A 24913-nucleotide genomic window follows, 5' to 3' on the forward strand; every position below is an offset into this window, starting at 1 on the left:
ATTAACAACTACAAGCCAAACAGCAACAACAACTAATTGAACAACGACTACGATATATCTAAAGACTCACTTCTTAATAAATAAACTCGCACAAAATAGCATAACTAGAATAACCCAAACTTACACAAGATATAGTTAATCAAATTAACCTCGAATATGTTCTAAATCATTACATTCTACTCACCTTTTAGAAATATGGTCCTCGAATTTAAAATTATAAAGTGTACCTAAATGTCCAGAAGCTAAGAATGCATGCTTTGCCAGGAATGAAAATATATGAGTCCCAATATTGCCAGCTGACCACTGACTGTATCCTGGCAATTGAAATAACATATTCCAGTGGGGCTCGATCCTTCCCACCTCCCGAAATGCTTTCCATATAACAAAAGAGCACTGAATGCCTATATCATCCGAAAAGTACAAACTAACAATTACAAAGACATAGGCACAGTACGATGATAGAATTGGGAGCACCTGACCTAAAAAAAATAACTCAAGAGCATAATATAAACTTAAGTGAATAACTACTTCTCCAACCAAAAATAAAATAAACGAGCCAGTGATCCAAAAGAGTAGCAATAGAGTCTGATATTGCTATTATAAACCAGAAATAAAGTATACAATAAGAACCATATATGCAATCTAAATTACCAACCTATATATATAATGAGTTCACTAGTTTCCAGAACAAACAACTAATAAGCTAATACCCTAGGCAAAAATAAAACCATAGTCAAACCCAAGAATAACAACCACACTTCAAACCAGATCAAAGTTACATCTAATATTCTATGACTGTAGTTCAAAAATAGACATCGTTATGTAGAAACAACCACTCATGATACACCAATAGGGTGTCAAACAATATTTGTGGAAATTCATCCATAATACCCAACGTCATATTCTAGAATATAGGTTCAAACGAAAAGTAATATCAGTAAGCAAGCAAACAAAATATGGTACATTTACCATTACATAAACAAAAACACAACCATCCACTAAGAATAATTGAAACCATCAATCTATCAACCATTTCAACGAGAGGTACCATGAAAATTAAAAGTCACGAATATCGACTATAATTAAATAACACACATACATCGAATATCGACTATACACAGTAAGTTCATAGTCGATCCACTATATACACTACTATTATTACTAGTTGAGCGGCTACCCAAAATTTACAAAGAAAATTTAAAGTTATCCACATTCACTTAAACAACTCAACAACCAAAAGGCTCACACTCAAATGGAAATCAAAAAACACAACAATCTGAATCATAAGGTAAAGAAACATAGAATCATGACACAGCAAAGATCAGATAAAAGAAATTTACAAAGATAAGATAAATTCAGATTTGATATTTCATATCCAACCATTTCATAACCTTTCGAGCAACATAAGCAACAAATCCCCGCGGAAAATTTAAATAACCACGCCCCACGGGAAATTGAAATAGAGCCAAAAGTAAACTACTATACTTAACACTTAAAAGTAAATTGGATGTTAAGAAAATATATGTGATTTTCCCGAATTGCATTAAAAAGCCTCCTGTCTTAGAAACCCCATAATCTCTAAGAGACAAAGTCAATTTAATCATCCTAAATAATTCTTTGCTAGCACTAACGATTTATACAAAGAATTATTTGCAAGGAATCACAACGAAGCATCTTCCAAACACCCTAGAGCATATACAATTATTTAGAATAATAACAATAGCATGGCCCACGACCAAATTAAATGACACTGCCCACGGGCAAATTTAAATGACACTGCCCCACGGACAAATTTAAAATATTTGGATCAATGACCAGCAAACCTCGAACACTGCTGACCATCGTCTTCACACAATCATCCTTGAAGAACATTTCAGAATTCCAAATATCACATAATAGAGTACTAAACTAAAACTAAGAACTTAAACAATTGAATACCCTGCCCAATTCGAATCTAAAGCCTAAGCTCTGATACCATTCTGTATCGCCCCAAAATCTTAAATAAAGATTATGATGCGTTAATAAGACTGTTTGGAATATACAACTTAATTGTACTTACTCTTTACCAATTACCAAACTATACAAACTTTTTTGTCTTGTAAGTGTCTTGTACTTCTTAATTTAATCCGAGCCTAGTGTAGATACACTATGTCCTTAAGACATATTTTTTTCCTCACGGTGCTTGAAGGTTGATGGGAAACTGTCTCCCAAGATAGAACGGATTTCCTTCTATAGAAAGCTAGCACTTCAATTCTATAGAATCAGCGAACACAACATAGTATTTGACTAAGAATAGAGGGAGAAGAGAAAGATCATAACTCTGTGTGATCTGGTGTCTTTTTCTCTCCAAATTCATCCACTATTTATAGGTGAGTGGTGCCTCTTCGAAACAACACAGTGACTCTTAGGAAAAAGTAAGCAACTCTTTGAAAAGTCACATATTTCGAAAAGACACACCATTTCGGCATAAAGCATTGTTTCGAAAGGTCACACCTTTTCGCATGATGCACTGTTTCGAACCATTGCACATTTCGAAAGATCGTACCTTTTCGGCATAATGCACTGTTTCGAACAAGTGCATCATTTTTAAAAGGTTTTTCTCACATTACGTACTGTTTCAAGAAAAAACTCATTTCATCTCAAGTGGGGTAACTTGGGAGACAAACTACTCATTCATATTTTAATGAATTTGTGCAAATTCATTTTTTTCTAACAAAGACTACATTCAATATTAATAATTTAAAATAAATGATTAAACCATCATATTTTTTTTTTCTACAAAAAATCCGGCAGAGTTTTCTTTGTATAATCACCATTACATTTACCTAAAACCTATCATAACCTGAAAATCAAAATAACCTAATAGTCATAACATACTGTAACGTCTGTTAACCGATCCCTTACCTTGGATCGGTATTTCACATTTGCACAACCCTCCATGACATCATATATACGTTTTAGTCATGCAATATAAGCTACAATAATATACATAGAAATAAATGAATTAATAAGCCACTACTTGTAACCGGTATTAATGTTACTTAACCCTCCGCTACGTTTTCAAGATGTTTCTTTGTTTCTTGAAGTTTCACCTTGATTCTTTAGTATGTATTCACCTTATAGATCTCGATATGGAGGGACTTGTTCGTCCCTGTCTGTTTACACTCCGACGATCAACATTAGACACATAATCAATTTGATTGATAAAATTTATAAATAATACATCAAGTAAAAATATTAACCAACACAAGAATTACGTACCTTCCTCTGCAAATGAACCTTACCGTTTGCTTAGCAAAATTTCTTAATCCTATTGGGGTACGATCTTTCAAAGGCATCAGAAACATCCGATATGACAAACAAGCTTCAATGTAAAATATTAACAATAAAAATAGAATCTGAATAAACTCAACTATCACTTGAATATAAGATCATCACTCCATTAATAGAGACAACAATATCAATAGGGTAACATGACCTTTTAAGGATAAATCACTCTAATAAATCAACCGATCATTTCTATTGTGCAACTTATAATAATATAGACTATTAAATTAGTATATAACTTCGGCTCAAATATTGGTCGGGATTAATGCTACTCACCTCGATACAAGCTTGCCTTGGCAATCCCATGAATAGTTAAGCAATTCCACTTAAGCATACTCCGCTCTTTCAACCACTTAACGGTACTGCGCATTTTCCATTTCTTCTAGTTGACATGGAAGTGGATGGGTGAACAGTATGGCCGCCACATGTATCTCCTTTTTGAATTCCTCTCTTTTCTGGACGTCCTTTCTATCCTTTCATTTATGCTTATTAGCTAGCTTTCCTTATAAAGATCTTAACAAAAGAACAGAGCTTTGAAACTGATTTTTGGTGAGAAAGAACGCTCGCGGCAATGTTTCGCAACACCCTAATAAACTTTCCATCTGAGCTACTGTCGCGCGTCGCATCAAGACCAAAACCTTTAGATCGAAAGTCGCAAACCAAGTCCCGCGTTCACATACACCACGCGCCACCATCTCTACTCAAATGCCGGAAACCGAACCCCGCAACGCGTCGGTAAATCCTTGGCCTCCATCTCTTTCTTCTTCCTTTCTTATTCTTTTCTCTTCTCTCTCTCTTTCTTTTTCTTCCCCTTTCTCTCTCCTATTTCCCTCTTCTTCTTCTCTCCTGAACATCTCCTTCTCTCCCTCCCCTCATCTCTCCTGATTGTCCCCCTTCCTCCCCTTTTTCTTTCTCCCTTTCTTTTTCTTTTTTTTCTTTTTCTTTTTGACGACCTCTCCCCCCTGGACTCATTTTCTTTTTTCCAGTGTTCTAAAAAATGCTAGGCGGTAGTCGGGCAGTTGGAGAGTGCCTAGGCCTTTTAGGCAGTACCTAGACGGGCTAGGCGCTAGGTAGTTTTTTTTCAAATATATCTTATAATATATATAGTAATACACACCTATACTACAATAAATGAAGAAAATCATTTACCATAACTCAAAAAATAAACACAAACAAAAATACTTATTACAAAAATGCGTAACAGTTTAAGAAAATCGACTTCATATAAAAACATATTGTTTCTTATAGTGACATATAATTTACATTAAACTTTAGTCTTTTAAACTCATTCAAATCTAAAGCCTACATGGGTCTTTAATTTTCAATATTTAATCAATTCAAAAAAATAAATAAAAATAAATTGATTGGACTGCCTAGAGGCCGCCTAGCCCGCCTAATCAGTTCGCCTAGACTGCCTAGCTTGCCTAATCGGTCTGCCTAGACCCGCCTAATCAGTCCTCCGATTTCTTAAACGATTTGGGCCTAGGCGAGTCGGTTGGGCACCGCCTAGCGCCTAGAGACCGCTTAGGCATCCGCCTAGACCGATTTTTAGAACAGTGCTTTTTTCTTTGTTGTGGCCAAGCCCATATATACCAAGCCCAAAAAACACAATACAATAAATTGGCCCAAAAGATAAAAGCAAGCCCAATAACATAATTTCATAAAGGGCCCAATATAAATAACGGGTCCAAAAGACCAAAACAATAGAAAAGGCCCAATACAGTATAACAAGCCTAATATAAAGAACAGGCCCAGTACAAATGAATAGGCCCACTAATGTAACAGGTGGTACAAAATCAAACAATAATATAGCCTAAAATATTTGTGTAACTAACCAAATAAATTAAACAAGTAAATACTAATAATTACACCATATAAATTACCTACCATGGCGATATTACCGAAATGTCCTTGAGAAAGTTCCGTATTATTACATAGATCACACAATCCTCTCATGATTAGGCATATTGGATCCTCTGTGCTAACTCCTCCTTTCCTTTCAAGTCATCAAAATATAAAGAGGGGTCTTCTATGCATCTCCGCTACTAATAATATTTGTTGCATCTTCAGTACTACCTACCTCTGTAAATGAGGGAACAAAAATTAGGCCACAATGAAGAGTTAAACTGAATAACAATTAGAAATTTATAATTATAGAACAATGAATAGTAAATTTGCACATTTGCTCTTTTTATTTGGATTATCGAGACAAGTTTTTCTGTCATGAGTAGTTCTCTTTTTACAGCATCCGCACATCCTTAAAGTTGTTTGCTGGGAGATCTCAAGTGGCTTTTTCAATCTACCTGAACCGCTCTTTTTCATATTTTTCTTTCTCCCTTTTGTTTGAGAAATATTGGAATTCAAAAGCAACACTTGAAGGCTGGCAACAATAGGTTCTTCTTCTTGAATTACCGCATTTGGCTTCTTAGCTGCATCATGTATTGAAAACCTTTCTAGCAAAGTGCCCATCGCTTCTACCATCATTCCAAATTTCTCAACATCCTTTCAGCTTCATAAACAACTTGATTGGCAAGATGAGACCCATGCATAAGTCTTAGCACATCCGAATCTTCAGCACTACTCAGTATTACACTCTTATCCATAACTCGGTATTGGTTTGATCCTTTCATCCATCTTCTGAAATCCCATTGTTCAGGTATCTCATCAATATCATAGTGGATAATTACCTTCAAAACATGTGCACAAGGAATTCCCATGAACTCAAACCACTTGCATTCGCACGAGCCATTACTAGTTGTTCAGTTGAAGATCACCTTCCAGATATTTCCATCACCTTTTTTATTTTTTCTTGATGTCATGGTATAGGAGTTGTAGTCATTGTCGCGTTCTTCACTTAAAAGTTTGTAAGTCATGGCTTAGCACATTTTTCTTTGAATTTATTGTACGCATTTCTTGTGTAAAGTGATGCAGCATTCTTTAAGAGATATTGAGAGGCATCCACAATCCGATCTTTGTGCTCAGATTCATAGTCTTCTTCCCTTTCCCTTCGAGCAATTCTCTGCAACTTTTTCTCATTTTTGTGAACAAACTCAACTAGAGTAGTGTCAGATGTAAAGTAATCTTTATAAAATCCATTCATTCCTTCGCTACGTCCAGTAGTGTTCATTCCAGCAAAAAAAGTATCTAAGTGGTACACCGACACCCACATCTTTCTAATATCATACATTTTCTTTAGCCATTCATGTTCCACTAGATCGTATTTTTGCAACATCTCTTTCCACTACATTTCAAAAGAACTTACATCATAAGTCTGATGTAGACAACAATCCATTGCATTTTGAAACCCTTCCCTTGTAAAATACACATGCTGTAAATGCTTGGGAAATTTACTAGTGATATGCCACAGACAAAACTGATGTCGAGAGTTAGGGGATACTTTGGCGATAGCTACTGTCATCACTTTGTCCTGATTGGTAATAATGGAAACTGGGGCATGACCACCCATAGTCGCAAGCCAAGTCTTGAACAACCACAAAAAACTTTCTTCAGTTTCATCTAGTAAAAGAGCACAACCAAACTGGATAGATTGAAAATGGTGGTTAACTCTAGTGAAAGGACCAAAAGGCATCGAATAATAGTTTGTTTTGTATGTGGTGTTGAAACAAACAACATCTCCAAAATGCTGGTACTGCTTAAATTCATTCCATCATTGAGCACTTGAAAAGGTTACCTACTTAATAAGTATGTTAACAGCTTTGTTTCAGTCCATAATTAGGCACTTGTCTGGCATTACAATTTATATTTTTGTTTTTTCCTGAATGTGAAAAATGTTAGGGAAACGTAAAATATATTATCAATATGTTCTAAACAAGATTTTTTTTTTCTTAGACTGGATGCTGCACAAGTGACATGTAGTGGGGTTATACTTACATTTTAAAGTAACTGCCTATGGCAATAGCTTTGTTTGCAATTGCCAAGGGAGGGAACTTATAAAGTGTTTGTTTCTAACAATTTTCTTTTGTTTCTTTCCCAGCTGATTGTGAAGAACGGCTTGCTTCCAAGCTCAGTAGTTGCCAAGTGTTAGGCCATGCCACTATTCAAATTGAAGTCATATCCCTAAAGACGGGCCATAAGCTTGTTGATATACATGCGACTTTGGCGAAATTGGAAGGTTTTTTTTGTTGGATTGTGATATTATCTTCTCGGATTGGAAAGTAACATTTTAAATTTTCATGTACATATATTAGTCATTTATATTTTGATGTCAATCGTAACTTATGATTTTTTAATTGAATGACTTGTATTGTTTCTCGTCAAGATGTTGCTAAGGTGTAGGATGGTTATGGTGATTGGTGGTTATTTGTAGGTGTAAGACCTTTGCTAGGTGATTGGTGGTTATTTGTGGATTGTAGGTGAAAAGATCAAAGAATTGAGTAAAAAATCCAGTCAAAGTTAAGACCTTCGCTAGCAGCTGCTATAATAAGTTCGGGAGACGGACGACATAATTTATGCCATCCATGTGTTAAATTTCGACGGACGGCAGAAATTGTGTCGTCCGTCTAATTTTTTTTAAAAATAATGGACGGACGACAGAAACTATGCCGTCCGTATCAGTTAGCACTTCAAAACAGAAAACGCGATTGGATTAGTTTATTGATTTTGGAGAGCCAAATTTGGCTTGACAAGCTAAAAGGCCTATGTGGCACTTTTAGCAGCCCAATTTAGCAGCTCTCCATTGGACTTGCTCTAAGAGGCTAACTTGTCCATGACTTGGAGTTACAATAAAACATGGAAAACGAATCCTAATAGGATATCGATAACTAATACCAACCGACGCTATTTCCCTATAAAAGAAAAGCAACATGGCAGGTTTTTGAACGTTTTGAATGTAAGAAAAAAACAAAAGAGAGCAAGCAAGAAATAATAGTGAAGATGAAAATAAGAGGATTAGCGAAGATGAAAAAGATAGAAGAGAAAATATACCCAGTAGGAGCAGCATATTACGAGCTCATGGATGTGATAGGAAAGGGAGGCTTTCGCGATTTGTTTACCGAAGCGTGTTTGCCTTCCTTTAGGAGAGATCGTTGCCATTAAAGTCGCCAACTTGGAGGAGCAAGATGACTTCGAACTTATTACGAAGGAAGCATAGACGATGAAGATGGTAAGACATCCCAACCTAGTTAGCGCATATTGTTCTTTTATCAAAGAGTCTGAGCTTTAAAATAATTTAAATAATAATAATAGACAAAAACAGCGTTTGGTTACACATGCACGTTTTATTATTATTATTTTTTTAAAATGACTCTACCCACGGTCTATAGCCGTAGCAAAAACAACAGATCTCACAGACCAAAACCATAGGAAAAACTTACCTTTTCCCACGACCCAAAACAATAGGTAAAAGTGACCTTTTTCCACGGATTATCCAATGGTTTCTACCGTGGCCCTATCGACGACAATAGCTGACACAAAGACCGTCGCTATTGGTAGGCTTTACCCACGGTCAAGACTGTGGGTAGACCATTTCCGATGCACAAAAAGCCCACGGTCCTGCGACGGTTCAAAATCATGGGAAAAAGTCTTTTCCCACAAGGTTTTGGACCGTGGGGGTAAAACCTATTTTCTTGTATTGGTAAGTTTCCATTTTTGAAATTATAATACTTTAAAATGTACTTATTGTTTGGTATTCCCACTTCGTAATTTACTAAACTGTCAAGAAATAAAAAATCTACAGCGTTACTAATATCCTGTTTTGGTGTAGTGATTTCAAGTTACGACATGTTAGATACTTAGATTAGACACAATAAAATTATGCTTAAAACATGCATATAGGGGTTTGAATCTTTAGCATGAGCAAAGCCTTTTCAGGGAATGAATCGGAAGTGTTCTTTTTAAATGTTTTATCTAATGGAAATAAGCTTAAAATGGCAAGAACGCTCATTCAATTGGGAGGTTTGGTAGTGTTGTACGTTGAGCTGTTTTGAAACCTTAATGCCTGTTTTGAACCTTATAATACTATATATCACCCACATCCACCGGTTTTCTTAAAAATCACCCACCCCTTTATTCAAAATTTGTTAAAGGAAACTCTTGATTCAAGGAGATAGTAAAAACAAAAACAAAAAATTTGGTAATTTAAATCTAGTACTTAATTCCAATGAGCTAAAATGGCCATGAATTCTCAACGAGATGAAATTTCCCTGAATTCCCAACGAGCTGAAATAGCTGCTGAAATTACCATGAATTCTCAATGACCTAAAATAGCCCTAAACCCTAAAATATCCTTGAATTCCCAACGAGCCTAAACCCTTAAATTGCCCTCAATTTCCAATGAGCTAAAATAGAATAGATGAAACCCAAAATTACAATTAGGGAAAAGAGAAATAAATCCTAAAAGCATCAGCTTTAACACTTTTAAGAACAAATGAACCCACATCCAATCTATTACAAACCCCTTATTAGTAACTTAGGGTTTGTCTGACAATAATGTAAACCAATAATATGACACATAAACCAACTGAAAAAAAAAAGTAATAAAAACAAAAACTCATAAGAGGAGACGTTTCTCCCTTGCATCTTATCTCCCTGTTAACCATCGAGGTAGAATTATTCTTGAATTTCCTAGATCTTATATTTGGACTGCAAAATACCATGTCATGTCTCCTTTTTTCATGTGGTGTGCATCTCATAATAAGATATTGACTATTGATAACCTTATTAGGATAAACAAAAATTGTTAACTTTTGCCTTCTGTGTATGATGTGTGATTAATGGTGAGTAAGCCACACTCTCATCCATTGTTCCTTCTCATGAGAGATCTGGGGTCATTTTGTGTGTCAATCTGGAATTTATTGGGTAGTTTCTCGGTCAGTGAAAGAGTTGTTGGTCTTTTGGGTTTCAAGAGTCCATTTGTGGCTCTGTGGGTAGAGTATATATCAATCAAAGTGTTAATTTCCCTTTGGTCAATGCTTTGGGAGTGGAGAGACACCACGTTCTTTATATTTAGATTCGAGAGGTTACTTGCTCGACTAAGCATAATCGAAGTTTCTAATGGTTTGTTTTTGTTTGTATTCTCCTTGTATTTTTGCTCAGCCAAGCATGATCGAAGTTCCCAATTTTTTGTTTTAATTTGTATTCTTGTATTTCTTTTATTTTCGTAGCCCTTCTTGTAATAATCTTGTTGTATTTATATGGGATATGTATACTTATATTATGATTACATATATAAAAATCCACTTTACCGATAAAAGAAAAATGTAATAAAAACACAAACAATAATAAAATAAAGTATTGGGTTTGACTTGGATGGGTACTCTACATGATTCACATCATTCTCCCTGACTTTGAAAATCTCGTCCTCGAGATTATAGAACTAACATGACTTTCACAACAAGAAACTTTGCACTTGGAATGAGTGAACCAAGAGACTTCTCCCCGACTTTCAAGTTGAGGGTGTATTCTGCATCGTTATTATCTTTCCTTGTAGCAACTTTTTAAGATCGAAGACAAGCAACAAAATGAAGCGAAGGTAGAACTCAGCAAGATATGCACAAAAACCGCAAGTGTAATGATGGTCACTGCAAAAGTCTTGAATTTTCATTAAGGGTAAATTAGTAAATGACATGTGAAACCTAAGGACAATTACGTACTTGGCCAGTCGGATAGACGTTTTAGCCTTACGTAACGTAATTTAATTTAACACCAACTGAGAAACCTAAGTTAGTTAAGTAAAACACTTGCAAAAATTAATTTTGTATTGTTAGTTACTTAGAATACACGTATATCGAATTGGGAAATAAATAATAAGTGATGAAATAATTTTATATAGTAAATTTTTACAAGTGTTTGTATAACTAAATACTTGCTTAGTCAATTTCAGTATGTTGCCTATAAATATGAAAACTTTAGACTAGGTTAACTCATTTGGTGATAGTTTTGCATTTACGGTATAACATGTGCGAACTTAGACAGTTACATGTGAGAGCATGTGATCAAGCACTTGCTTGATTTATTAGTCGTACTTGTAGGCTTGGTGAGTGTCATCTTAGCCTGTTAGGTACTGGTTCGGGTTGTGGATCCATTGATAAGAATCAGCAAGTTTGGATATATAACTTCAGCTGGAGAAAGTAATCTCACTTAAATCAAGAAATCAAGAAAAAACATACTATCTGAACATTCTTGTGTGTCTTAGCAAAACATCCCCAAAACTCCCAAGCTCAAAAAACCGTTGCAAAATTAAAGACTCGACTAGGGGAACTTTCGTGACACACCAGACAACATCAAGAAACTAAACTGCCCCTAGCATGTTCTTCTTCTTGTATACATATACTCACTACTTTCTTGAAATACCCAATTTTTAACAATGAAATCAAGTCTTGGTTTTTTTACCTTCGCACACGCTTTGGAGGTAGGGGTTCTGAATATAGAGAATTAGTAATTATTATTAGAGAGAATGGAGAAAGGGAGAAAGAGAGAGATTTAGGGCATCACCAATGGGGCTTGGATACGGGCCGTTTTCTTCAAATTTAACTGACCTAAAAAAACAGCTTCCAACGCAACCCCTAAATGGGCCTCCATGTTTATCACCTTGATAATTGTCCTCATTCTTACAAATGTTTTAAAGGACCTGAAGCCCAAGCCTTTAATAGAAGTTGTGCACATGAATTTACTTAAGTCGGCACGTGACTTCACTTATGTTTTTTCTTATCTAATTTCACGTGTTATAAAGGAGGGGTTATCTTCTCCATTGGAACAACCATTAATATAGAGTTTTCGCTACTCTTTATTTCCTTCCAAAAACTAATGTGGCCGTCCAAAAAGATGACGAGGCCCTGGGTTTTAAAGCTCTGCATTAGTGATGCCCTTACCTTTTCTTGTTTTGAGGATATTTTCGTCTATTTTTGATAAAGTTGGGTAACAAGTGTCAGTTCTATATTATGGTCAAATTGAAGTATTAATTTCTAAAAAAAAATTCACATGAGTCTTAAGACTACTAAATATTTATAACTGACTCCTCTAGCCTAATTTTTTGTATCACACAACTACAACCCTGATACTGGTAACTAAAGTGTTTTTGGTTCCAATCCTGAAGGTTATTTGGTCAATTGGCGCCAAGATACGTAATGTAGTCAAATAGTCAACCGTAGTTGGTATCAAAATCAGAGCCAATACAATACCCAAGTTGACGTTTTTTTTGTGTGTACTTGGGGGGAGACCCTAATTTCCCCATCTAGTGAGGGGGAAATCCTAATTGGCTCCTAATCAAACATTCCATCCGAGGTTTAAAGTCACCTCTATATTGGGCAATATTTTCTTGTTTTTCACCACAAAGGTAGCAAAGAGGGGAAATAGCCCTATGTGGAGGTGAAAAAAAGTGACTTGCATTGGTAATGCTCTAATAAAATGTTCCCAATAGCTTAAAGTAGAGACTTTTTGAGGTGGAATTTGTTTCTCCTATTGGGTGGCATTGTCTACTGTCTACTGCCACATGAGCCAATGCTCCCGACATATAAATTCTAGATTCCAAATCCCTAATGAATTGGCAACAATAAATGTTAGAATGGACTTTGTAAATGTCTATTTTTATCCTAGGGGATTAACAGGATATTACACAAAGTGTTTATACAAAGTGTTCATGATTTAACTCTAATCTAGAAAGGGAGTGTTTTGGTAGATGGTAATGGCTACTCTTCATGAGTAAGAAGATGCCTACGTATCTAGTACCTTGAGGTGAAACTAGAATCAAGCCAACATAGTTCTAGGGTTGGATTTTATAGGCGCTGGGAGTGTGTAGCTAGTAGGACATTTGTGGTGGTATGGGCATGTGTGTTGTTAGGATGAGCGACACGTCCTCACAGGCTGTAGGGTGGTTTCAGGCATTATGTTGTTTGAGGTAATATAAAAAAAAAAAAAAAAAAAAACTGTGGTTAAGAATGTGATGATGACAATGATTTGAGTGTTGCAGCGGGTAAAAGTCTAATGCTAATGATAACAATGAGTCAATGATGAGAGTAGCAAGTGATGATTTGCGAAAATGATTGCAAAACTGGGCCTCCAGGAACTGCATTTCTTTTTTCCCTTTCTTGTGAAGAAGCAGGTAGGAAAAGAAAAGTTCTACCCTATGATTGACTATGTAGTCATTCCATTTCCTCGTGGATATTATTATGCTTTTGTGAGAAAAAAAAAAGTGTCTGCATTGGCAATTAGCCGATTGCCAGTTACAGTTCAGCTTGTGTAACCTACTTAAACCAGAAGCAAGATTTGAAGGATAAATTATTTTAGTTTGAAAAATTATTTACGTCAAAGTGCAAAATAAAATTGTTTCTATTGCTCGGAATAAACCACCCACGGGTATATTTGAGGGGTTATGTTCTTTTATGTCTAAAAAGGTGTATTTGAACGTCTAGATTGAGACATTATTGAATATTTTCTGTCGTTATGGATGACCCCATTACCATTGCTTCTCCTCCGCTTGCCTAGCGCAAGCATCAGCACCAAAAATTGTCTCATTCCATGTATAGTGATATCGTTCTAGGCCTGCACAAAACAACTAGTAATTATTTGTAAAATGTGTGGATGTTGATAGACTATTGATAAGAGCCCAAAACTGTAGTTTTAACCCTGTAACAGACATACTTTTAAACCAATTATGTGAGTAATAATTAAGAGTTAACACTGATTACATGTTTTTATGCATTTCAGGCTTCAAAGTCCATTATGTGCAGAAATGTGCCACTTTAGCGAGATAAAGGAGCAAAGGTCGGTTACTAAGGAGTTCCGTGATTAAAGGCCAAGATTCAAGAAGACAAAGCCTTTCTAAAGCCCGGTCAAAAGCTGAAAAGTCGACGCCTTGGCGTGAAACAAAGACTAAAGTCGAGAGAACTTCCGAAGGCCATATCTTTGGACTCAGACCTCGGAATGGGGCCTACCTTATGTCAAAACGACCGGATCGGAAAGAGCTTTCCAATGCTCTAAGCCTTGATCCAATCAGAGGAGTAGAAGTAGACGAAAAGTCTGTTGAAGCCAACTGTAGCTGAAGAGGCCTTTTTGGACTGAAAGAATTGGGTTTTGGGCCTGATTCTCTGGCCCAAAACATGGCTCCAAGCCCATGCACGATTTTTGGATCTGAGAGTATAAAAACAAAAGCTTAGCTCTTTGTTAATGGTAGATTTTTTAGTGGAGAATAGTAGATTTTTAGGTTAGAAAATAAAGGAGCTTAGAATAGAAAGTAGCCATTAAAATAGCTTCTAGATCTAGATTTAATTATTTTAATTAAGTTTAATTTCAAATCCAATTCTTGTTTTAGATTAAACTCTTAGAATCATTACTCTTAATTAGTTTGATTAATAAAATAGCTAGTTGTTAATTTCGATTCTTGTCATTTACATTTGTGTTAGATCTGATTCATTTATTACTTGTTATTTAATTCTTAGTTATTAATTATATTTTAATTATTGTTTAATTTAGATTAGTAAATTTCAATTCTTTATATCATGTTTAGTTTAAATTTAATCGGAAATGATTGCATAATGATTCTCGGCTAAACCTCCATTAGAGGGGGTTGAGAAGCCTTGATGAAAGCTTGATTCCAACTATCGTAGAGTCGTCGTAATTTCCTTTCCACTCTAGAAACGATTAGTTCACCATGAGAATGGGTTTAATCGTTCACATGCTAGTTATGAATTGGTAGGAATGCCATGTATAATTAGGGATTAGGAAGAACCAATTGTTCTGGCGATTCAATTTGGATTCTGACGATTAAATGGATTAATAGGATTAAGTCGAGTTAAGGTGGAATTAATCCCCCTCTAACTCCTTATCATAGAATCAACGTAGCATTCCCTTAGTTGTTCTAATAGTTGACTAGTGCATCTTGTGGATAGTTGCATTGTAGTCTAGTAGCCACTTCGTAAATCTCTCATTAGACTTAGAGTAGAATACTTATACTTAGAAAACACAACATGCGGAAGGACTAGGAGTGGAACGAATCACTCTACTCTACTATATCTCATAGGATTGAGAGTAGAATTCTTTGATAAAATATAGGCACTTAAAATATAGTTTAGTTTTACTTACGTTTAGAGTTTCATCGCTTTATTTCGTAGGTAAACTATTTCATTTTACGTTTATCAACTATCTTGGGAAACTAGATGCTGATCGAGAATTGGTGAGATGATTCCCATATTGTAACAACAGAAATTTTGACCCCCTTTAATGGACCAATATAAGTATTTACCTATTGATGTTTTGCTGAGGAGTCTTTGATTTAGCATCCTCTAATCCTGCATTAAGGACATTATCTGTCAATTCATATTTTTTCAACAAAACGCCCGATCATACACCAATTTTATTTTAACATATTATATTTAGTTCTACTTACGTTCCTGTGTAGACGCACATACATACAAACTTATATTATATATTACAAACTACAATACTCAAGGCATTAAAGTTAAGAAACTATACGACTATACACAACAGGATACAGGAGTTGACAACTGTCGTGGGCAAATATCGTCACCCCGATATTCCAACCCAAATATTGCGATATATCGATAATTGGTATTACAGTTTGTATATTGTAGGTTTAAGGCGGGAGAAGAAGAGAATGGACACGCGGAAGTTAGTGATTGGTGAAGGCTATTCTCAAAACACTATACAAAGACTAGAAGGAGAAGAAAAGATTCATTCCAAAATCATTACACAAACATCTGTAAAAACTAGAGCAAAGAGAGAGAAAAAGAATATTGTAAACGCCATTGTTACTCAATAACAAAAACTCATTTTTAGTTTAGTTCGATCTTTACTTTTCATCTTTAGCTCTTCATTCTTGTTAATCTTAGCTGGTTTCTCTTGATCACTACAACAACCACGACCGACTTAACTATAAGCCAGTGTTGGCCTCAGGCCTTATGTATGTTTTGGTGTTATGAATTGTATGCTTATGCAGCATATTATTGGGATGTATTGTATTACGCCATATTTATTCATGAGTTTTGGCTCGCCGTGGTTATCGGATCATATTTTCCCTCATTTATCCTGTATGGAATGAGGGTGGGGATTTTTACTTATGCTTCTGGACTCATCAAAAGGAAACGACTGATTGGATTTTTATTTGTCATTGATTTCTATTAATTCTGAAAACCTTTTGACTTTGAGTTGTAGGATTTCATGATTTTTTACTTTCTATTTATTATTTATTTTTCAGAAAAACCAGCCAAGAACTAAAACTGTTGTTAACAAAGTTGGATCAATTACAAATGAGTTTCGAGTACCCAAATTTGAAGTTCTACCAGGAATTGATGATATGGTTACGGAAGTCAAGCAGTATGGAGCGACATTCAAGCTTGACTATAGCTTGGTCTATTGGAACTCAAGATTGGAACACGAGCACATCATACGTGATTTCTCTATTCCGGATGGAGATATCATCCGTGACATGTTTTCGGTATTGGCCTTTTGTTATTCTAACAACACAAAAGGGATGTATAGTTTATGCAAACGAACTTGAACTTCGGAAAGTGTTAAGCTATTTGAAGATTAATCCAGAGATCAACAAGGTAGATGATCGTGTTTTGTGCATATAACATGGATGCTAGAGCATTTATTTGTCACTTAATGCAAGTTCGGTTTGTGCGGAAACATTCTCTTCGAAAGTGAAAGGTCAGCAATTAATAACCAAGACATAAGGCATGTATTTCCACATTGCTTATTGTTTTCTTTCCTGAAAACCGTAAGTGAACCTCCCCATGACTTGCGGTTTACATGAAAGAAATACCAATTAACGGTATCGATCATCAAGAAGCCACGAAAGCCCGTGCACTACCTTTTACGCGCGAACTAAAAAGACCATCTAAAATTTCGAGGAAGGTATATTCAGATAAAATTATGAATCCTAGATAGCCTTGATGATATTTACGTTTAACTTTCTCATATTATGATTGTGGATAATTTCAGGAATTAACAAGTTAAATGTAACTTGGGCCTATTAATCGAATATTTCCTGCTGCAATTTAAGAGTAAAAGAACTAGATTTTGTGTTTTGTGCATTTTTCATTTTTCATTTTTTTTTTGAAAAATAAATCCAATTCAAGATCACTTATAAAAAAATTAAAATGAGTATGTTTAAAAGTCCTTGTTGTAATACTACATTGCTTGCTTAACTTTGCATCGTGTTTAAACTTTAAACATCCTCGAGGGACATGATAAGTAACATTCAAATTTTGGGTAATCTGGGGTCGATGTATCAAATATCATCTCTATGTAGCGGTGTAACACATCTCAGTAGATGGAGCAACAGAAGGGTCTACGATAGGTGTAGACTCATAGATGGTGTTGACTTCCTCTAAGTAGGAGTCGTCGGCGAAATCTGAACTTCCAAAAGAAAGGAATTTATACATATGGTTTTCCGGAAACGTGTTGTTAAAATAATCTTGAGCTAAGCTCTTGAGCATGCTAACATCCCCATCTACAGACGAATCTGGTAATTGTTTCATCATTTTAAAAATATTTACCTCAACAGAAAGATGGCCAAAAGACAAGGACATCAAACCATCGTTAGCAACTTCAGTTTATGAAACAAAATCAACAAGATAGTAGAAATCTGAACGAACCACCCCATTAGGATACGTTGACCGATCCAAGAAAGGGCGTAGACCTATTTAAAATGATCGAACAGAATAAAGCGGTGGTCGTTAGCAACCATTATGTTAGTGATATATCGAGGATAACAAAATCACAAAAGATAGTAGAAATCTTTGGATTGAACCGTAACAAAAAAACGTTTTCAACCACCCCATTGGGCATTAACTAAGACGTCCTTTTTGGGAAACTACCCCCATTCATTAACTTGTCGGCTAGGGTGAAAGAAAATACCCTCAATTTAATTTGTTCAGCACCAACCGTAGAATGGTGGAATGTAGTAAGGACTTGGTCAATCCTACGCATGTGCTGATAAGGCTTTTCATGGTCTAACCCATGAAAAACGGGTAACAAATTAAATATATTTAGGGGGATTTGGAAATCCCCCATTGGGTCTTATTGAATAATGCAAGATTTTGGCCTATCGTTCAAGGCTTTGTAAAAGTCAGAGAGAGGAGACTCTCTTTCTTCAGCCATTATTTCAGGTGTGGTGTGTGGTATATTAGTTAGAGGTATAGTGAGCGGTATACTAGAAAGGCGTGTTTTTTTACGTTGCCGGTTGATTACGTTAGGCGTTTTTCTTCGGCCTGACCTTAATCTCATGCAAGGCTAAGACCAATCTTAACTAAACACGACAACACTCCAAACAATCCTGATATGCTAGTATAAACCTCTAAAAGGAGATGCGAGGTGTGGAAGAAAGAAGTACCTGAATGCCTCCTTGCTTCGCTTATGAATATCGTCTTGTATACGCGAGCTCAGTGTATTTAACAAGTTAGAACACTGAATAACTTGAAGAAATGGAAGTTTGAACTAACCTATGGAATCGGGCTGTTTAGAGTAGAGTATTTAGGTCGCTTCGAATCCAGCCTAGGTAGAGGCGGGGTAAGCCTCGAGTCCAACTTCGAGCTCCAGTAACCCGACGGGGGACAAGGCGCGGGTCGCGCTCGGGTAAAACTCAAGTTCCAGTAGCGCTTAGGTGCGGTGGGCACTCGAGTTTTGCCTTGGCAAAGTGTGGGTCGCGCTCAGGTAAAACTCAAGTTCCAGGCGCTTAGGCGCAGGGAGCACTCGAGTTTTGCCTTGGTAGGGCGCGGGTCGCACTCCGTGTATTCCTGCGAGGAAAAATTCAGTTCTGAAACAAACAACCACAGTTAGAATCAAACAAGGGTAGGTGGGTTATGGGACTTTGAAAGACTAACAATACTAAAGAAAACAATACTAATGGGAACTAAGATGGCAGCGGCGCCATGTGATAAACGTAAAATGAATAGTTTTACTCACGAATAAATGATGAAACTTACTGCAAGTAAAACTAAAACTAAACTTGGATGTTTTTTTATCAAAGATTTATTCTACTCTCGAATCTATCAAAATAGAGTTGGAGTAAAAGATTCGTTCCACTCCTAGTTCGTTAGTATTCAATATTTTCTACGACTATCAGTCATATCCAAAGTTAATGAGAGTAATGGTGGGAATTTATACTACGATGCAAATTATACTAACAAGATACGATAAATTAACAAATAATACTAAGGTTTGAATCTAGATAAAGAATTAGGGGAATTTGATTCCACCTTGAATCCAACTTAATAAACTAGTATAGATTGTTGTAATCCAATTCTTACGTACTTACGATAAGAATTGGTCGTTCTAATCCCTAATCAATCATGACAATCTCTACCAAATAATGACAAGCATATGAGGAAGTCCAACCCATTCTCATGGCAAATTAACTACTTTCTAAAGTGGAATAGACTCTTACCACTAGTTCTACACTACACAATCAAGTTTTCATCAAGGCTTCATCAAACTACTCTAATGGAGGTTTAGCCTTGATTCATCAAACTATAATTTCCAATTGAATTTAAACAAGACATCATATAAAGATTGTAAATTTACTAATTTGATCTAATCAATAATTCAAATCTAAATTAACAACTAAGAAATTATTAACAACTAAAAATCGAAATTAGATCTAAGTAATTTTAAATAACAAAAGCTGAAATTATGAAGAACTCACTAATTTTATTAATCTAATGAAGGAATAACAATGATTCAATAATCTAAATTAAAACAAGGTATGAAAACTAATTAAAGGAGAGAAAACTAGATCTAGAACTATGCTCTAATGGCTACTTGCTACCTAACCTACCTCTTCCTTAAGAGTTAAGTCTTCTCTATTCAAATGGAGGAGACAAGATCCACATTTTCGTGCATGGGCTGAGTTGAGGAGCCATATTTTGGGCCGGAAAATCGAGCCCAAAACCCAATTTCTTCAATCCATAGAGGCCTTTTCAGCTGGATTTTTCTTCAATAGACTTTTCATCCACTTCTGCTCCTCTGATTGCGTTAAGGTGTAGGCCATTGGAAAGCTCTTTCCGGGCCGGTCGTTTTGACATAAGGTACGCCCAATTCCGAGGTCTAAGCCAAAAGATACGGTCTTTGGAAGTTCTGCTGACTTTTATGTGATGTTTCTGCCAGCGTTGACTTTGACTTTTCAGCTTTGACCGGGCTTTTTAAAAGCTTTTTCTTCTTGAATCTTGGCCTTTAATCACAGAACTCCTTAGCAACCGACCCTTGCTCCTTTATCTCGCCAAAGTGACACATTTCTGCACATAATTGACTCTAAAGCCTGAAATACATAAAAACAGGTAATCAACATTAACTCTTATTTATTACTTGCATAATTGGTCTAAAAATATTATTGTTAAGGGATTAAAACTATAATTTTGGGCTCTTATCAGGTATATTCAAATAAAGTTATGAATCCTAGATAGCGCAATGATATTTAAGTTTGACTTTATCATATTATGATTGTGGATAATTTCAGGAATTAACAAGTTAAATGTAACTTGGGCCTATTAATCAAATATTTCCTGCTGCAATTTAAGAGTAAAAGAACTAGATTTTGTGATTTGTGCATTTTTCATTTTTTTTTTGAAAAATAAATCCAATTCAAGATCACTTATAAAAAAAATTAAAATGAGTATGTTTAAAAGTCCTTGCTGTAATACCCTATTACTTGCTTAACTTTGCAACTGTGTTTAAACTTTAAACATCCTCAAGGGACATGATAAGTAACATTCAAATTTTGGGTAATCTGCGGGTCGATGTCTCAAATATCATCTCTATGTAGCGGTGTAGCACATCTCTGCTACTGTAACTTTAGTTGGGGGATGTTTTATGGGTCATTTCATTAGGTTGTAAACAAATTTCATATACAAATTTTTGTATGCTGGGTGCTTAAATTATTGCTATCTCACTCTTTGCGGGCGTCTTACCTTTAACTACGAAACCTTTGATTCTCCCGATTGCCATCACCAGCACGGATGCCTTCCCTTCTGGCTTTGCATCTCTTTGAATCTGAATCATATCTTGATTGAGAGTGATTAAAAAGTCTTAGTTGACATTCTGGTGCGTCAAGATAGATCCTCTTGGAGCATTTGGTATTGGTTGAATTGTATTTATGAGAAGATGCAGGGAATTCATGTCATTTTCCAGCACTCCTTTAGAGAATGTAACTCGGTTGCAGATGGATTGGCAAACCTAGCATCTATGAAGCACAGACACGGACACGCGACACGAATATGACACGACACGGATACACGGACACGACATCATTCAAAAAAGTAGGACACGGATACGTCATGGACACATTAAAGAAAAATTATATATATATGGATACGTCATGAAATTTAGCCCTCTCCACTAAGTTTAAATCAAAATATGAAAACTAGTTTTGAACATGTCTAGCTCTAAAATATTAAACAACAACATACATGTCCAAAAATGCAAGCTAATGCCAACGAAAGAAATAACAATTACAGAAGATTCATAACAAATATATATAAAAACTTAAAAAGGACTTGGCAATCATAAAAAATGTGCAGTTGTGCATTGTGCCTCCTTCTTATTTCAAGAGTGAAATAAAACCCCTACCAAGTCATGTCTTCTTTTAAGTATTTTAATCACTTTTTTAAAATTTAGAGTAAAATGTACAAGTGTCCCCCATGTGTCCCCAAGCGTGTCCATGGAGTGTAAAAAATTCTATAAATTAATTAATAAATCCGACACTCCAAATCGAGTATCCGACACGTGTCGGAGGCATATCGGGGAGTGTCGGTGTCGGATACGTGTCCGACACAGATACATTGCCCTTAGAGGAGTGTTCATGCTTCATAGCCTAGCAACTAGTCAATCTTTTTTTTTTAAAAATATGAAGAGAAGGCATCAAGTTTGGTCTTGGAATGCCATGCTAACACCATGCTTAGCAAACCATGCTAGGATCGATCTTATCAGGCCATGGTGTGGTCACGGCTTTAAAGCTGGCTACATTCTTTCTCCGAGAAGCCAGCTATGGAGAATAGCCAAACCTCGTGGGGGCTAACTGGATCTAGCTGTGTGTAGCATTGGCGACGCTTACAACTCTCATTGTGGTCCACTAGTTTGATTTCTGATCAAACCTACAAGCTTCGCAACATTTTTGTAGCCATGCTTCTTTCGTGCATAGCCCAGAGAATTGTAGTAAGATTTCTGATGTAATTACTCTTGAGCTTGGGAACATCGATATATATAGCATCTATACTCCTGCCTGCACTAGCAATGTCAGTGATTTGGATAAACCCCGAAAAGGCGATATGTAAGTGTAGAATTAAACAACTAATTAAAGAGACAAGACATAAGAATTTATAGTGGTTCGGTGCCAATGCGGCAGCCTACGTCCACGGGAGAAGAAAGGTTTATTGCTTAATTAATTTCTTAGGGTTCCATTACAGAGATATATATAGGCACAACACAAGTGCACAAAATCGTGTATATTCTAAGAATGGAGTCTTCCCTTCTTTAGAAACACTGAAGTCGGTCGAACTTGTCATGGAACCGACGGAGCGCTCACGCGCCTTCATCATGTGCAACTGAAGCGCGCATGCGCTGTCTCTTTCTTCTCCCACACTCCCCCTCAAGTTGGTGCGAAGATATCCAACGAACCCAACTTGGAGAGTATATCATGGAACTTGGAAGCTGGAAGTCCCTTGGTAAAAATGTCTGCAAGCTGCTGGTCACTTCGAACAAAAGAGGTAGTGACAATGTTAGACTACACTTTTTCACGCACAAAATGACAGTAAACTTCAATATGCTTAGTTTTCTCATGAAACACCAGATTTGCAGCAATGTGCATAGCAACTTGATTATCATAGTAAAGTGCAGTTGACATATCCAAGCCAAAACACAAATCCTTCAGAAGAGCGCAAAGCCATATGATTTCACTGGGGTGGAAGCCATAGCCCTATACTCAGCTTCAGCACTAGAACGAGCCACTACATTATGTTTCTTACTCTTCCAAGTGACCAAATTATCTCCCACAAAAGTACAATAACCGGAAGTAGACCGTCGATCAACTGAACATCCTGCCTAATCAGTAGGAGTGTGCACGGGTTGGGTTTGGGCTAAAACTGACCACCGAACTGACCCTATTGGTTTATGTGATACAATAACCGAACTGACCCGACCTTATGGAGTTAACCGACCCGCAACCGACCTGACATTTTCTCACCTAACCGATACCCGATCCAAACCGACAGTTTTTTCGGTTTACCCAACATTAACTAAACCGACCCGACAATTTAGTAGCAGTACCAGTGGGGATGGACAAATGTTTTCATATTGAATTAAATAATACAAATTTTTACACTAGATTTAAAAACATAAACATTAATCATTTAAACCAAAAGTTATAACTAATCAAATAAACCAAGGATTTAGTTGAAGCAGCGGTTTCCAAATTATTATCAAACCCAAATATGTTGTTCTTCTCGTATTTCAAGGATTTAGTTGGTAGAGAAGTGACAGTATAGTTGAAAAATGATTTGGCAATAAGGGGAACTTTGCATTCTGTTAACCAGTATCTTAATATTAAGCTTGAGAATACTAGAGTTGTTGATCAAGACAAATACCCTCACATGCTCTCTCAGAGGGAATTGCTTCATCGGGGATTAGTTGTGAGATATGTTTAGCTCCCCCTGGAGGGAGTAGACACTGACCTCCTCCATGATGCCACTAGACGAGAAGCCCGTGGTGGTTGATTTGCAGTCCCCTTCATGACTCTTATCATAATGAGATCAATCTGATGCAGTGGCTATTCATTCTGATGCATTATTTTGAAATTCCAGGCAACTTTCAATACAATGTGTTTAGTTTGTATCTGTACCTTCATCCGTGTTAAAATGGATCACTTAATTTCTAGATAAATTTGGAGTTCAAAAAAAAAACAAATTCCTCTTCTCTCGATTATCATAAACAATAGCAGCATGAAATCCATTCTCTTGAACATTCCGAACTTTATCTTCAAAGAAAATAAAAGCATAAAGAGGTGTAAGTTTGAGTGGAGGAAGGAGATGAGCACTTGGTGAGGTTTGGTGTAGTGGCGGCTTGGTGAGGGAGGAAGAGGAGTTAGTAAGAGAGAATGAACTATTAGCTAGGGTTAGTTTGCTTTTATGCAAGATCCAAGGGCTCAAAATTGATTTTAGTAACTAACGGTTATAAATAGAAGTTATTGCTAACCCTAACTTAAAATTTCGGGTCGGGTTGGTTTTCTTGGTTTCCAACTGTCTTAAACTGATGACCGAACCGAAGGGGTCGGTTTTACAGTTTTCTAAACCGAACCAAACCGGTTTTGTATGAATAATCGACCAAAACTACTCGGGTTGGTCCGGTTCGGTCGGTTTGGTCGATTCCCTCGGTTTTTTGCACACCCCTATCAATCAGCATCTGTATAAGCAGTAATAGATATATACCCATTTTTCCGCATCCAAATACCTCTGTCTAGTGACCCTTTCAGATACTGCAGTATTCTAGAAACTGCATTCATATGTGGAGTCCTTGGAGCATGCATAAAATGACTAACCAAGCTTACTACATAAGAAATATCTGGTCGGGTAATAGTTAAATATATTAGTTTACCAACTAATCGCTGATACTGACCAATGTC

At 36.2% G+C, this 24913-nt stretch overlaps 1 pseudogene; it reads left to right on the forward strand.

Annotated features, from left to right (window-relative positions):
* The first annotated feature begins 22627 nt into the window (after positions 1-22627).
* Positions 22628-24143, forward strand: LOC147498323 (sm-like protein LSM2 pseudogene; annotated as a pseudogene).
* The last annotated feature ends 770 nt before the right edge of the window (positions 24144-24913 follow it).

Source organism: Coptis chinensis, chromosome 5 (assembly GCF_015680905.1).
Source record: "Coptis chinensis isolate HL-2020 chromosome 5, ASM1568090v1, whole genome shotgun sequence".
NCBI classification, from domain to species: Eukaryota; Viridiplantae; Streptophyta; class Magnoliopsida; order Ranunculales; family Ranunculaceae; genus Coptis; species Coptis chinensis.